The 5282-nt window shown below is 36.3% G+C and overlaps 1 long non-coding RNA gene across 1 annotated transcript; it reads left to right on the forward strand.

Moving 5' to 3' along the window:
- Positions 1-1532: 1532 nt before the first annotated feature.
- On the forward strand, positions 1533-3575 carry LOC127002616 (uncharacterized). Its single transcript, XR_007756341.1, has 4 exons — positions 1533-1871; positions 2032-2067; positions 2267-2350; positions 3351-3575. It is a non-coding gene; the product is annotated as an uncharacterized LOC127002616 (long non-coding RNA).
- Positions 3576-5282: the final 1707 nt, after the last annotated feature.

Here is a 5282-nt window from a genome sequence, read left to right on the forward strand (position 1 = left end):
CTTCATTTGTTCCCAAAGGATGCCAGACGGTAAGTGAAGATATATGTGGAAATTCTGACTTCTAACTTCCGCAAAATAATGAATTTCTGCGAGCAACTAGACACAACAGTGCTCTGAAGGCAAGCGAAATACGTAATGTATATTGTACACAAGCCATTCATGCAGTCCACAGATCCCCTCAGACAACACCGGGGTGACTGTTCTTCAAGATAATGCAAGGCACCTACTTATAACTGTCCTTATCTTAAAGGTCTATGATTTTTTTTCAACCCTTAAATTTTTATGTTGACATGAAAGATTTATGGACCGATTTATCTATTATACTGAGCAGTGAAGTTACTTTTTCAATGCATCGATGCAGCCGGCCACAGGCCTGGTTGGGTAAGAGGTCAGGTCAGGCTTGGCCAAAGTTATCTCCTCACATTACAGTTAAATTAGGAAGAAGAAACCCCTAACCCCTCACAAAATCAAAAGGAAGGCAAACTGTTTCTGGAGTTGACCCGCTGACTTAACCGTTGATTACCTGTGACAAGAAGTGTGAAGTATATTACATTTCAGAAATTTACCTAACCTTGCCTCACTGCCAAAATGCAATATACTCTCTCTCTCTCTCTCTCTCTCTCTCTCTCTCTCTCTCTCTCTCTCTCTCTCTCTCTCTCTCTCTCTCTCTCTCTATATATATATATATATATATATATATATATATATATATATATATGTGTGTGTGTGTGTGTGTGTGTGTCAAAAGATTCAAAAATACAAGATGTAGAGATTATAATGTGTGAATATTAACTTTGTGTGAGATATGGCTGCAATTCATTCAATATTATCAAAATCTGAATGAAGCTGCACTTTACTTGATGCATAGTCAGAAGTAAATTATTATGTGACATTGACTCATATTCATATGCCGAAGTACTGTTAGATGACACCGTCTTATTACTGAGCTAATTCACAAGAGGCCTCCTCGATCCTTACTCAGATACATTCTAACTACTGGGGCCTTTCATCAAGGTTTGCTAAGGACAGGTATATATTTGGCAATACAAAATTAGTCAGTATTTTTTTTTTATTATATGCAGATTGATGATTTCATTTAAACCCAACATATACAGGTATACTTGAAGTTGCCTTGGACTAAATCCATTATGATAATGGGAAGACAAAACACAAATATTTCACTAGCAAAGGAAAGAGCAGTCTGTTTAAATTTGCCCTACATTGCATCATAAATGTTTTGAAAATAATATATATTTAAAATATGTTTGTTTTTTTCAGTTTGTTTCAAATTAAATTTTGTAAGGGGTACCAAAGTCAAACAGAGCCATTCATTATAAACAGGTATTGCATTGCAGCCAATATTATTTTCATATTAACCCTTAGAAGACAGCGGTGTTTGAAGAGTAGCTATCCGAAAATGAATGGTCTATACTCTATACATATAGTCATTGCCGACCTTAGGACCGTAGCATAAATATATATAGTTACTCTGCATAATACGTAGATATTTTTTTTTTTTGTATCGTCTACTATAGATCCTACCGCAATCTCTAAGTGTTGTTAGTTTTCTGCCATTCAAAACTGACTGACTGAATTTAGGACTGTCTATGTATATTTCCACTGCTGTCTAAGGTTTAAAGATTATATAAATTTTTAAGGTCTGTTGCTTTCTTTCATTACATTATATTTTGTATTGATTAACAATAATTAGTTAAAATTACCATGTTTTTACTGCAGGTGCCTCCAGTGGGTGAAAGCCTTGAAAATTGGCTTTCAAAAGCATACTCAAGCCATCTGTAGTGACCACTTTGATGGGGTTCATTTTGGCAGCAAGGGCCAGCTGCTGCCGACTGCAACCCCACGTCACACAGGTAAGACGAAGTTATGCATGCTCCTTATTTATGACTTTCTTAATCTCTCTCTCTCTCTCTCTCTCTCTCTCTCTCTCTCTCTCTCTCTCTCATGTGTGTGTGTGTGTGTGTGTGTGTTTGTTAGTAAATGTAATACTTATACCCATTATCTATTTTGCAGATGGCCATGAGGAGCAACCACCCACTGGGTTCCCGGGTAATAGTCACAGCATTTTCTTGTGTACCAAATGCAATGCATGAGTTGGTAATAGACTAATAGTGAAAGAAACCTTGATGCATTGAACAAAAGTTAGATTTCCACACTTGATGGGTTGAGTGTATTCACCTGACAGATAAGAACAAATAGTAGTTTTGTAATCATTATCACTTACTTTTGATTGATTTGCTTACCTCAGCATCATCACACAATGCAGCCGCCATTGACTTGGAGCCAATGGAGTTGGAACTCTCCTCTACACAGATTGTGCTGCCACATTATGGTTAGTGAAAATTAATTATAGTAATTACTTTACATTGTAATAAGCCATTAATATTTTGCCATGCTCATTATTATTGTTGTTGTTTTACTTTATCTTCATACTTTGGTGATTTTCAAGTTTGCAATTTAATGTTGTCTGTGTCACTGACATCCTTTACTTCATGTTTTTTCCTGGTAATCTTGCATTATGATGAATCGCTCATTCTGATGTTGGCCGCCAATGCTTCTAACACAAATTGGTGCCATACAAGTGGTTGGTGACCATAAGTATCTCAGCAACCTGGCTACATCCATGCCATTCCTATCACGGTGCATGGAGCAAGCTTCACATAACTTTCAGACAGAGACAGCTCAATTATCGTTTTATTTCAGATTCATTGTTTTGCTCAGTCTTTTAGGTGCAGTGTTAGTATTACTAGTGGTAATATTAATACAATTAATGTATTAATTTTCATTGATTTATCAATATTTATATTATTATATCATTAGTGTTTAAAATTTATAATGCTAATAGTAACATAAACAAAAATATCATAACTATATTTAGCTATACTCATTTATTATTATTGCTTTTCTTATTATTAATCCCTTCAGTGTCCTAGCACTTTACATCTAGTGCTTTTCCGTCTAGCAGCCAAAGTTGTGGCCCTTGTGAATGTGTATGTCCTAAGTGTTCATTGGTGTAACTAGCTATACATCATCAAAATCTGCATCTCTCTCCCTTCTCACCCAGTTGTCCCCATATGTACATCCTTTCAGTATCCAAATAATTTCAATATACCTCTTCTAATCACTTAACTAATGAAGTCAGTTTATATCATACCCCATAACTCTTCCTTCATGATCATAACATCACCTGGCCTCTTAATTCCCGGGTACACCAACAAACCCACTTGGCAATTCTCATCTCTGTATTTTACCATGTGGACATAATCTTCCGTTTCCTTCCATGTTTCGCTGTCGAATATTATTCCACGTCTTACAAAACCACATCCCAACAGATCCGAACACAGCTTTCGGTAACACCCAAGATAATGTGGCAGCCCAAGAGGAGAGTCCAAGAAAGAGGCCACGGGTGGACTTAAATAGAACTCAACCACCCCCTGAGGAATGTGGCAGTATCCAACCCCACCTGCTCAGTGTCCCCCAAGCCACACATGAAAATGAACTGCAGCCTGACCCTGACGAGTGTGCTCCCCATTGCACTGCACCAGCTCCATGTGCTGATTTTGGTATGAATACTATTAGTTTTTATTGATTGTTGTGTTATTAATCTAATTATGACTTCACAAAATCATGCAAGAGCAGCATGCCATCATGCTCCTCTGAAGCAGAGGGAGAGGGAATAACTCCTCTGCTTTGATGAAAAAGCTGTGAAACAGACCACCACAGCATTGCAACAAAATCATTAAAACAGTACTTTCTCACTGAATGTTTGGTTGGTTCAAAAAATTGCAGCTATTAATGAAATGCGATTGATAGTTTGAATCAGCATTTGAGCGTGGACCATCCTACCTTGTGGATGATATTTCACCATCATATAAATTTATACTCATCACATTAGTCATGCAAATGTCCACATCATTTTACACAAACAAAAGGAAGGAAATTAAATTCCCTCACTTATTTAACTTAGGCATCCCGGGAGAGTTGTTGAATTCCTTCATAACTGCTGATTTATGTATCCTGAAATGATTTGATATTGATTGTCATAAAAATTTTTTTTTCCATAATCACAGAACCATGTTATTTTGTATATAATACATTTGTCCTTTACAGTCTTTGATGGTGCATCCCTTCAGGCTGTCAAGTTTAGTAGCTACTCATGAGACGTATTTCGTAATAATCATTAATTTCCAGATGCTTTGCAATAAAAAAGTGTCATGAAACCTGCCGCAAAAAATAATCAGCTATAGTCAACCCTTGCTTTAAAGAACCAATTTGGAGGAGGGGGGTGATGTTATATCCAAAAATCTTTAACATTTGAAGCATCCAATTTTTTTGTGTATAACAAACATTGTCTATTATATGAGCCTAAGAGTTCCCTGTTTCCCTATATAACAATTCTTTTCTTGTATGTGATGCTTAATCCTGACATGCATTTCCATTATCAGCAGGAAGAGTAATTATAAGAATAACTGTACATATAGCTGATATTAATGCTGATTTAGAGAGAAAGTTGATGCTAATATCCTTACTTTTAGTAGTCCTGCCCGCTAAAATGACAAAAAAAGACAGTAATACATCATCAGCATCATCATCGTTTAACGTAACAATGATGCACATTAAAACAATGTACATGTAGCCCAATGAGTGCACGAGATCATTTACCTCAACAGAGACTCACGCCAAGTCTGGTAGTCCTTCTCTAAATTCTGTGCCAAAATTTGTGACGCCAAGTATAATAATTAATTTTAGTGACCATTTGCATCCATTTTTCACTGTGATTAAGAAATTGCCTCTCAACAGGGTGTGAAACTGAAGGGGTTGGAGGAAACCCAACTCGGCCATCAAGCTCACCAAAATACAGTAAGCAAGCTCTCGTGCTCAGTGATAATTTATCCTCTAGTTACTGTTCAGTGTTGTTATGACCACATTTAATGTGTTGGAAACATTACAGCTTAATAATATACCTCACATCCCTGCATACAAATTGATTTCAATATTTAACTGTTACACCAGTACATATCTTCAGAAATTATATGTAAAAAGGTTGATATTTTGAATGACATTTAAACTGTTTATTATATTCTTATGGCAGTAATGAGTGATCAGAACATAGGTCTTATGTTCTTGATAGCATAGGTTCAAATTTTGCCATAGGCTGGCAATTGATAGTAACAGTAGTGTCCACAAATACCTGCCTGTCTCTTGTTTATCCTGTTCCACTTTAAACCATGACTGGTCAAGCTTTGAAGAGGTAGCATAACCCT

This window comes from Eriocheir sinensis, chromosome 23 (assembly GCF_024679095.1).
Source record: "Eriocheir sinensis breed Jianghai 21 chromosome 23, ASM2467909v1, whole genome shotgun sequence".
NCBI lineage: Eukaryota > Metazoa > Arthropoda > Malacostraca > Decapoda > Varunidae > Eriocheir > Eriocheir sinensis.